Source organism: Protopterus annectens, chromosome 9.part0, assembly GCF_019279795.1.
Source record: "Protopterus annectens isolate FY-2018-M chromosome 9.part0, PAN1.0, whole genome shotgun sequence".
Classification (NCBI taxonomy): Eukaryota; Metazoa; Chordata; order Ceratodontiformes; family Protopteridae; genus Protopterus; species Protopterus annectens.
The window spans coordinates 627,631,019-627,643,518 of NC_056743.1; positions in this window are offsets into that span (position 1 = coordinate 627,631,019).

The window sequence follows — 12,500 nt, forward strand, 5'->3', positions numbered from 1 at the left end:
ATCTCACTAGAAGTATGGCTGTGTGCCTGCATAAAGAAAGCAGGACAAAAGAAAACAACAGCCTGTATTCCTTTAGTAAGAAATAAAACTGTATAATATTTACACTTCAGTAACTTTGAATTGTAGACTTAAAGGTGAATTAGTGCACTATCCAGAACCAGTGTAATAAAAATACGTTACCATATGGTACACAAGTAAGTCTTGGAAAGGGCTAAGTCATCTATAAGCCTAGTCCTGGATCATGCTTCTGTATCATAGTCTCTGATATGTAAACCAAATTGAAAATAACTAGTGCATGGAGTCAAGTCATAATGTGTTTGTATGTTATATGTCTGAACTATCCAGATTTTTGCAGAACGTCCAGATTTTTGCCTCATATTTTTGGTCTGTTCCTTATAAAATTTGCAGTTTTCTGGCAAATCATTGAGGATTGAAGTTACTAAATAAAACTAAATAATGACAAACATTTGAGTTTCAGATTTCATATTCTTCAGAAAATACATAATAATGCAAAACCTGTTATTCTAACAACTTTCTAATTTTGTACAAGCAATATTTAAAATCTGTCTCTGTATTTGGGCCTTAGTCACCCCATTATTTCTGGCTTTGTCCGGAATTCTTGCGCTGAGAGTTTGAGAGGTATATGGCACTATCATGTCATGACATTTATTAATCATACCTACACATGCATATCATATGCATTCATTCAGGTGAGTTTCTAGGGAATGTGACATTGGAGACCTATGAGCATTCACTGCTGGGAACTGAAAAGGGAAAGAGGAGGGGGCAAGGGACAAAGTGAAGAAGAAAAATGTATTTCCCAGTGACGACTACAAGCAGTTGACAATGTGAGCATGATAATTCTCATTTATTTGTTCAAGTCTAAACAAAGCCTGTAAGTAGTGAAGACTATCAGCCATGATTACTGTTGCTTGTAGTATAATTCTGCCTTCTGGGGAACATTGCTTTACGTAATTTATAAGGGACTTGGTGGGGATAGTAGACAATGCTCTAACACATATGACACTGTCTCAACTCACTCATACTTAACAGCAGCAGGTCTACACCTGAAGAGACATTGCCTGAGACTCATTTACCCTCTGAGAATAACTCCCCTGAGATGTAGCTCAGGGCTCTCCTTGACCAGAATCTGTGAGTGCAGGAGATGACCTGAGCAGCTTTAAGAATTACCACCTTTAGCCCAAGAGAATTCAATGGTACAATAGTTGGCAGCACTCTGGTTATTTATGATGGACACATCTGTCTCCTGGGATGACACTTCTGCAACACTGGCCTCCCATTGGGATGACATGTGATACCAGGCTCTTGCCAAACCCATAAAATTTATTTAGGGCCTTGCCACCCTCTAAACCTACCACCTAGGCTGTTAAAAAACTACCACCCTTGAAATTCTATACCAAAAAAAAAATAAAAAAATGCTGCATAATGCCAGAAAAAAACAAAGTAAAACTCACATGCTGCCTCTGTTGGAGCACAGAAACCTTCGACATGGCTCACTTTTTCTGTGCATGCAGAAAAAGGATTACCTCGCCTCATGTGGCCAGAAGCTCAAATGGTACAATATACCCAGGGGCCCCAAAACATATCAATTAAAATGCGTGATCATGTGTTCAACCCCAGCAAATTCATCAAGGATCCGAAGACCTCAAGGGTCACCGCAACCACAGGCAAGAGGTCTCTGCAGAACGATGCAGCATAGGAGATCATCCACTGCAAAGGTGCAATTAACCATAGGCAAGACTGCTGCAACAAATTACAGCATGTCACAGGCCACAAAACACTACCAGGGGACTTCTCACACAACACATAGAAAACACTAGAGTTCAATCATACACAACATTACTGCGGCCTACTGGACAACATAATACTTACCAAGAAAACTACTCAAGCCCATAAACTCAAACCAATGGAAAGGAAATGTCACCATCCCCACAAGAGGAGCCCACCAACACAATCTCATCAAACACTCACCATCCCCTCACTGGGTATCAACAACACGACATACATCACTGGCTACTGGTATACTCAACTACCCTCGCTGGAGGTCCTCACCCATCACCCCCCTGAAATCCACCTGAAACAAAAAAGACCAAAGAAAGAGCAAGTCAAAAGCAGTAAAGACGACTTGTCAAACTAACTTCTATGCCACTAGGGGCTAGTACTTCAGCGAAAACAATACTCACCGGCAAACGCCACTATACAACAGACTCCCAATCACCAACAAAACCAGGCAAAAACAAACAAAGGCAAACAAAGGTCAAAGGTAAGGCCCAGGTAAAAAGACCCAGTCTGGTGGACCGGAGCAGCAAACAACAAAAGCTACAACAAAATAAGGAACAAGTAAGAAATCCTAAAACAGTAAGACAAAAAAACTAAAAAACTAAAAAAAAAATCTAAACCTCTCTAAAGCAAGAATCCCAAATAAAAACTCGAGAGAAAATAATAAAAGAAAAAAAAGCTAATGCTCAAAAAAATAAGGAAAGCTTTCCCTTTGTTCCCAGGAAGAAAACTAACTGTGAGAAATGAAGAAGTTCAAAATGATGTTAATTTAAATGATACGATACTTATTGTAACATACTGGCTGACAGGTTCAGTGCAGAAGAGGAAAGATCTATGCAACCCCACCAACATATCCCAGACATCTCCAGCCAGCCCAGAAAACATCTCTCCAAAGCAAAAAAAATACAACCATGGTCTCTCCCGAAAAATGTGTCCCCAACCATGGGACCTTAAACTCAATGAGGAATTAAACCCACCCATAGGAACAGCTTTTTAATCAAAATCTTACCTCTAATCAAAGTTAGGAGTCTGGATACCCAGCCAGGGAGGCACTTTAATCAAAGCACTTTCTCTGGAATCAGCCCACCTTACAACCCCACCCGTAGCTTGACAAGCCTTATCTGCAAAAGCCAGAGTAAAGCCATGAGGACCTCATAAACTAAGGACATATAAGACACATAGACTTTGGAGACTTTGCTTTTTGCAACCTTTGGAGGCTTTGTCAAACTTTTTAACTTTGTTGACTTTTTTCAAAAGAGTCAAAAGCCATTGATGAGGAAAGGCAGTCCATACAGCCTACCTCATACCCCCTCATACGGCCCAACTCGCCCTTTCTGGTATCAAAAAAAAACTCATCAAAAAATCAATCACCCATACATCACAAGCATCACAAGATGCATGCTGGCTGCAGTGTTGCACAGACATGTCAAACAGTAACCCATAGTGTCAGATCAAAGCCTCCAACAAGTGTCCTGTCAAGCAGGTGTCGAGGCCCTAGCCTCCTTGTTCACTTCTTTTTTGGTATGCAAAGCAAACCCAGAGGGTTATAGGACACAGGAGTTGTCTGAGCTGCAAAAGCGCACATAGTAGCAATATACATCTGACACCAAGAAACCACAGAAACGAGACACAGATATCCTTAAAACGCCAGAAACAAGCCAGAAGTTAAATGCCAAAGCAATGCCACAGAAATATAGGAAAAAAAATCGGGTTACCCATTCCACCAAACAAGGTTACCATAGGCAACAATTAGGTGGCAATCCACTGAAGCCTGCACAGACCTGTTCAGAAGAGTAGACCCAGGTTGATAGTAGTCTGTCATTCGACACCCATGGAGCTAAAGTAGTTGGAAGTCCTTCTACATTGCCTCTAAATTCATCAAGGAGATTAAGTCTCATCAGACAATCAGGGTCATAGTCTCATATATATGCACTCATCACCCCAATGGAATGTACAAATGCCTGACACTTGACCCAGCTGAGAGGGCATCTGGCCCTCACCAAAAGGGCCAAAAGGTCTCAAAATCTGTCCTATGCTGCCCGGACTGAAAGAACTCCAGCTCTATCTACCAGTCGCCATCAGCCCTCAGTCGCTGTGACTCCAGGTTGCCTAACATACACAAACAACATAAACAGAGATTTGATGTCAATCTCAAAAATCAAAAATAAATCATCTATCAAAAAGGCAAGGAGACTTAAAAAACCTACGATACTTAATAGGACGCGCGTGGGAGGAGATAGTTCATCACCCAAAATTCATCAAGACTCAACAAAATCCCAAATCTGTGGAGTACATGTGTAGCAGAGCACCTCGCTGGCCTTGTTCAAGAAATCTTGATCTTGACCAATGGAGAGCGCAGATATATATACCCCATTACCTCAGTGTGTCACTGCAGAGGCACAGCACACAGCAATAATAGGTATAGTTCCCTATACTAAAGGCGTAAGCCACAAAACAATAATATTAGGCTTATAAATGCCCTCGGGCAGATAGCCTAGTATGAACCTATGAACCTATGAACCTATGAATTTTGGGTTTTGTTTTGTGTTCTGAGCAGTTTCATAAGCAGTGGAATGTTACAGACAGGGAAATGTAATCTTTCTTATTTACTAGACTGTCTGCTCCTTCACAATTCTGTGAGTGAAATGTTGGCATATGTGGTGTGTGTGTGTGTGTGTGTGTGTGTGAGTGTGTGTGTGTGTGTGTGTGTGTGTGTGTGTGTGTGTGTGTGTGTGTGGTTGTGAAGCTCTCCATATAGGGAAGATTGCAGGTAGGGGTGGGTATTGCCTCCCTGCAAAAATGTTTTTTTTTTTTTTATTTTATTTTGGATTTTACTGCAATTTGTTAGGTCCTTTAATTGAAGTAATATTCTGACTGTAATAATAGTGAATGCAATACTTTTGGCTTCATTGTTTAGTCATATATCAACTCACAACTGGGTTGTAAAGGCATGCATAGCTTCATTTAGATTATAAAGAAGAAAAAAAGAGAAGAGTGCTATACCCTGTCTTATATTTTGTTTCAGTTGTCTTGATAACATTTTTAAATGGTCCACCTTTTGGATGCCCTGGTCTATGTGTTTTAAACCAGCCATTGGAGGATCTGGAATGCTAAAGATGTTCACCTCTCCTGGTTCTCCTTCTGGAGTATATTCTTCTTCAAGTGGTGTGAACCTGCTTGATGTAGGTATGGGGGGGGGTCGGGGTGGCGAATAGCCTAATTTCTGAAGGCATCTTCCTGGATAAAGATAGTCTGGCAGGTTTAATGTAGCTTTAACTGTTTCTTCTCTTCTGTTCTGGCACCTGCATGGGGTGGTTGGGACTCAGTATCTCTCTTTTAGCCGTTGGAGTGTTTTGTTCTGTTGGTTCACAATGGATATAAAGGGGAATGGGTCAGATTCTCATTTCTCTGAAAAGGCATTTGCTGTCTTGTCCACTACTGCATTTCCTTCCTTAAGTGAGTTAAAAGACACAGATGAGTCCAGTGTTAAAAAACAGAACAGCAGGGAATCACTCTTGAGATATGATGCACAACTTCCTAAGTTTTCTAATGCCTGAAACAAGTATTTTTTGTTTTCTTAAATAAAACTGTGCTGCAGTTAGAGGCAATTCAGACAGGAAAAGGACCACTATCGACCAAGTTCTGTATTTATCTTGCTTTCATAAGTATTTGATCCTTTACTTCAGAGTGGAAGGCTTTTACAACACAGCCAGTGATTTTGAGAGATTTGAGTAGTACTTGTCTGAAGAAACTGCCCCATCTCCCAAAGACAGTATGTCTAGAAATCTCAGGTTATTGTACAGACTTCTGTTATCTAAGGCATCAGCTGTGTTTTCCACAAAATGACTGCCATTTTGCAATGTCTTCATTATGTCTCCTTAAAACCCTGCTGTTCTTGTACCTTTATTTAGTGCTGCACTGTGTGTGTGTGTGTGTGTGTGTGTGTGTGTGTGTGTGTGTGTGTGTGTGTGTGTGTGTGTGTGTGTGTTGTAGAAGGCCTGCTTTCCAGACTAATGCAAGACAATGTTATTGCTGAAGTATCTTCAAGTATCTAGCTCAGATACTGTTTTCTCTAGGCAGCCTGCATTTTTTTTATATATAGCATTCTGGAAAAGATGCAGTTCAAGACTCTCCAAGTGTAGTACTAAATCACATCTCTGAATTACAGCTACAGTATTGTTAAGGTATTGTTCTAAGTAAACAATGACTTGATACTCACCTGGTTGGAGAATTAACAGTAATCATTAGTGTCCAGAATTAGTCATGCAAAGTAAAGATCTAACCTCAATGAGCATGTTCCCATGCTTATCCCCAAACTGGACAAATTTTACATTTAAATTACCCTATTATTTTGTTTGGTTTCAACATTAATATTTCTTTGATAAATATGAAAAGCAAAAAAAGGATTTTCTATTTTTTTTGTCAAACTGCCTACACATAAAAAGTAATAATTTTGTAGTTTGTTTTATTTCTGAACAACATGGTGTTTACATTACAGATGTATTTGCTTTAGGTGTATGTTAAGTCATTGAATTAATATTACATCGAACAGCTGTACATCAAACATTGCTCATCGAACTTTACTTTTACTGAACAAGTATATCTTCGAAAATTCATCGAATGGCCATTGTTGGCCAACATAAAGGAACCGTGACCTACTACTTACTTATCGGTAAAGGAGCTTTAACAGAACCTGTCCTTTCCCCAATTTAGTGTGACCTTGGAGTTGGTATATATATTTAGCGGGGCATGTGCGGGGTGGGAGGGGGCTGAAGACCCCTCATAAGTATTGACTAGTGTTCATAGAATCCTTCTGTTCTGTGGGGCTGCACCCCCGCCATCCCTCGCTAATTATATATACCAACGCCAGGGTCGCACTTTATGTTGCCCAACTATGGCCATTTGATGAATTAATTTTCAAAGATATGCCTGTTTGGTCAAAGTAAAGTTCGATGTGTAATATTCTGTGAGGGTAATGCTACTCAATGCTAGAAGTCTAAATCTCAAAATGCACTCACTCGAGGCACTCCTTAAAATGGCGAACATTGATATCTGTGCAGTGACTGAGACCTGGTGCAAGGCTCTACAGAGCACCCCTGCATTACCCGGCTATAACTCATACCACACTTTTCAGCCATCTAACCTGGACCAGAACACCAAAGGTGGAGGTGTGTCTATATTCATTAAGGATATCCACACCTCCAGGGTAGTTGCGCAGCATAATGCATCCGAGGTTATCCAAGTGCAACTAACTCTGGGCAAAACTGCAATCCAAATTGTAGCTTGCTACAGATCCCCCACCATGCCTCAGGATTCCCACTCCTCTTTTCTTGATATACTGGAAAATATTAGGGTTCAACCAAACACCCTAATAATGGGTGATTTCAACTACCCCACCATTAACTGGGAAAACTACTCCTGTACCAACTACTTCGCTCAAAGTTTTCTGGAATTCATAAATTCCAATACCCTGGATCAACTTATCCACACCCCCACCAGGGGCAACAATATCCTAGACCTAGTCATTACCAACATGAGTGGCCGGTGTTCCACACCTGAAGTCAACTCCTCGTTGGTCAGATCCGACCATAAGCTAATCACCCTAGATATCCACATCCTGCCCCCACCCACCATTAAGGAAACCATGGTAAAAAATTTCTCCAAAGCCAATTTCATGCTTCTTAAGACAGAAGTGGTGAACTTCATGACACCCATGCAGATGGACAATACAGTTACGATTGCTGAATCCTACACAAATGCACTCTATAAGCACTTACACGAGTGCATGGATCGTGCTATTCCAAACAGAACCAAGACACTATCCCCAAAAAAAGGAAGCCAATCTGGTGGTCCCCTGCCATAAACACATTCTACAACAGAAGGAAGAAACTGTTGCAAAAGAGAGTAAAATCCCATGAGTGGTGGAGCTCCCTGGTCAGCCTCAGTAAGAAGCTGAGATCCCGTATAAAATCCTCCAAAGCTAGCTACGAAAACAAAATCGCCACTGATTCTAAGGGCAACCACAAAGCATTCTATAGTTATGTCAAGAATCTCAATGGCAACACCCAGATCTGCTCTGAGCTACAGCACAACTGCACGAAAATTACAGAACCAACTGATATTGCCAACATCCTGGCAGATAGGTTCAGTGCTAACTTTACCCCCCTCTCACCCCCTAAAGGGCCCATCTCTATACAGGAAGAATGCAGAGTCCATGTAATCACATCTATGCAGGTAAAAGCTGCACTCTCTAAAACCAAAAACACAGCATCCATGGGACCGGACAACATCCCAGGCTGTGTTTTACATGAACTTCAGAACAAACTGGCTCCCCACCTAAGCACCATGTTCAATCATAGTCTCACGTCAGGCTTTGTGTCCACTCAATGGTGCACAGCAACAGTTATCCCACTCCACAAAGGGGGAGTCACCACTGATCCTGGGAACTATTGCCCTATTAGCCTGATGAGCCTGGTTTGCAAGGCCATGGAACATAATATATTGGAACTCATAAACAAAGACATTGGTAACCTCCAAACTCTGGACCCCACCCAGTTCGGGTGATCATGCCTTCTGAAACTGATTGACTTCTTTGAGGCAGTCACCAAAGCCGTAGATGTGGGTAAGGTGGTTCACACAGCCTATCTTGACCTCACCAAGGCTTTCAACACCATCCTCCATTCTGGAATTATAGCTAAACTTACTAAACTAGGTATAAATCCCTACATCACAAGATGGGTTGCCAACTGGCTCACTGACAGAACCCACACTGTAAATGTTGCAGACTCCAAACCTGACTTCAAACCAGTGACAAGTGGAGCACGACAGGGTTCAGTCCTGGGACCTCTCCTGTTCGGTATTTACTTCTCTGAAGTACAGGCTAACACAGAAGGCCTCTGGCTAACAAAGTTCGCAGATGACTGCAAACTAGGAGCCATAGTCGAGTCCCCAAATGATGTGGACATCCTACAAAAGGGCCTCACTGAGACAGATGCCTGGTGTCAGAGGCATGGCCTTAAGCTCAATGCCAAAAAGTGCATTGTCATCCCCTTTGCTAAAAACTCTGTACTCATGAACTACCACATAAACGGCAGTCTACTTAATACTGAATGTTTGATAAGAGACCTTGGGACCCATGTGGACAGTAGTCTCTCCTTTGATAATCACATCGCCACAGTAGTCAGGAAATCCTTCTATTTGGCACACCTCACCACAAAAGGGTTCTCATCCAGGAAAAAAGAGGTCATTGTTCCCCTCTGCTCAGCACTCATTAGACCCATTATAGAGTACAACGCCCCTTTTGGAATGTTCCTCACAAGACATCTGCAGCAGCTGGAAAGGCCACAGAAGTACCTCACAAAGAGGAATACTGGCCTCAAACAGATGCCCTACACTGACCGTCTCAAAAAACTCCAGCTTTACTCTGTAGCATATCACCTACTCTGAGGAGATCTCTGCCTAACATATAAAGCTATGTTAAACTCAGAGCTGTTGGACATGCTACACCTAAAGAAATCCAAATCCCTCCAAGCTACATGCTCTAGGGACCTAAACCTTGTCACCACAATAAACAGGACATGCTGGAGGGATAGATTCCTGTCCAAGATACTTCCTATATTCTGGAACAAGCTACCCATCTATGTCAAGCAAAATTCCTCATTAGCACTCTTCACGAAAAATCTTGATGAGTGGATGGGAAATAGGAAATACACCCCGGCGATCACTTTTGTGGCTCTGCTCAACAGGGGCACAGGAAATTAACTTTATTGGGTGGCGTAATCCAGGGAACCTTGTTGGCTAGGCTTACTTAGCCCCTTAGGCCGATAGCCTAGTACCTACCTATGAACCTATGTCTGAACAAAGACCAATTTGCTTTTGTTTCTTTATTTTATTTGTCTCTGAACATGGTGATACTACAGCATAAGAGTACAATGAAAACTGCTGCTGTATCTGCAGTTTTCTTGAATATTCTTTGTTTATGCCCTTGCTATATGGCAACCATCACCAGCCCTCCCACAACCAGTTAGCCCACTTGTCCCATTCCTGGTGCAAGAGCTAATCAGCTCAATCATTTTGATCACAAAGCAAGATCCACCCATGAGAGTGTGTCATCCAGGCAGCCATTGTGGTGTTTTTGCTGGGTCCCTTCTAATCCTTATGGTGGCTGATGGGGTTGACTCTCAATAGATATGCACATTATTGTGAATGCTTGGCTCATTTTCATACATCATATGACTGCGGTGGTGGTGCTGCGGTAGCGTTGTCACCTCACAGCAAGACGTTGTGCCATTCGATTCTCAGCTAGAGCGTCTTCTGTGTGGAGACATGCGTGAATGAGCATACCTTCGTTGAAGGTTGTGCATCAGGGCTGGCAAACTCGGCACGTAAAAAATCTACTGCCAATCATTAGCAGACCAGAGTTCCGCTGTGGCGACCCCTAACCGGGAAAAGCCGAAAGACACAAAAGTATTGACAGTCATGCCTCCGATCGTGAACAGTATGCTGCTGTCATTATGTTTTTACACTGTGATATATCCAGCCTATGACTAGTATCGATACAGTAGTAGTGTCGGCTACCCTCTCCCCCAAGATGGGCATGCTGACATTAGCCACTCACTCCCATTCTCACCTGCTCAGGTCCTTCAACACCCAAATCACAAGTCAAACTTGGTTTACAGTCCAGACTTTACCCCCCTACCCCATGAAGCACATGGATAAATGAGATCTAGAACCTAATAATTCTGATAGATTTTTCATAAATAAAGAAATTATCTGAACTGTAGCTCAGATATGTGTTTTTATTATACCTTTATATCATGTTCTTTTCTTTTATGTATAAAAATATATACATTTACACACACACACACACACACACACACACACACACACACACACACACACACACACACACACACACACACACACACACAGCTTATTCTTTGGGCCGCAGGTTAGGAGTACTGGTCATTCGCAACCCTTTTCAAATTTCATCTACCCTGATGTCATCCAGACAAGTGGAGATAAGCATCATGTCTGAATAGCGAAAATAATCACTGGCAAGATATACTGACAGGCACATGTATATTAATGAGGAAGGCAATTGATTCTCTTTCCTTGGACATTAATTGTATTCTGTATTTCTAGTGGCATTTTCTATTAAGTTTATTTTATTGTAGTCTCTTTGCAGTCACACTTGGGTAGGTTTTACAGTGATTAAAGAAGTTCCCTTACTCTCTGACAGACATGAAATGTGGTATCATGTGCAGGTGAAGGAGGTAAGACTGCAGTTTAACATTTTATTTTTGGGTGGCACAGTGACACTGCGGATAGTTTTATTATCTCACAGCAAGAGGTTTCCCAGTTCAATTCTCAGCTGGGGTGCCTTCTGTGTGGAGTCTGCATGTCATCCCTGTATTCATGTTGGTTTCCTGTGGGTGCTCCGGTTTCCTCCCACATTCCAAAGACATGCAGTAGGTGGATTGGACACTGTAAACTGGCCACAGGTGTGAATGTATGTGTTTCAGTGTGTGTGGTGTGGAATAATTACAGTGGCAGGGCTAGCCACCCAGCGGTCTTTTAATTGAGTGTCACCTTTGAAGTGACACCTTGACCTTATGTACAAAATGGAAAAAAAGGGGTTGTGGATGGATGAATGACTAGATTAAAATAAGAAAAGGCAATAACTCATTCTCCCACATGTTCCTAGTCAGAACTCACCTAGCAAGCTGTATACAGTTTTTGAGAACCACCTTTAGTCAGCATCCTTAACCAGATCCAAGAGAGAGAGAAAGCACTGTGTGCTGATTGCTTCATAACTTTTGCAGCTATTACCTTCATGTATTTGGCCTCCGCTTCCTTAAGGGATAAAGGAAGAGTTATGACATGAAAAACAGATACGTTAAGGACTTAGTATGGATTTATCCAAGCTAATATCAGAAAATAGAGCTCTGTCACAATCTGTTGCCATTTTTGGCAACTGGGAATACGACAAATCACAATTCAAAGATGGAGGCAAATTTCATCACACAGTTTTGCCAGGTCTGGCTGATTCAGGTTGAGCATGGTCACCAAACCAGTAAGTATGTCTCTTCAAAATGGACATGTGACAGATGGATGGGTAAGACAAGCTGGACATTGTACCTTTTCTTAACTAGTTACAGACTACAAAGGATTAGTCCAGATAAAATCACTTTAGCTAGCAGATCTAGGTTTTTCTGTTGCCCCTGTGGGAGAAATAAAGACATTTTCTTGAGGTTTTAAGTAGTTGGGAGATAAGAATAGTGCTGATAGGTTCCTTCTCTTTTCCAAACAACTTGTTTTTAGTCTCTGACTTATTATGTTGTTTTTTTATATGCACGGTCAGTCTCTTTTTGTCTACAGTGTCTGCCATACATACCCGTCAACCTCTTAGCTCAAGAAATCTGGACAAGCCTAAAGTAATGGAAGGACAAAGGCTCCAAAATAGGGACAGATTTTAAATATGGCTCTTAGAAAGTTGCTAGAATAACAGGATTTGTGTTAGCATGAAATCATCAGTGATTTGCTAGAAAACCACAAATTGTATGAGGAACAAACCTAAAATGTGAGGCAAAAATCTGTACATGCTGTAAAACTCTGGATAGTTGAAAGGTATGTCTGCCATATCCACTGCATTTAGCATTTATGTGTTCTAAAAAACAAATATGGACACTATGGATATT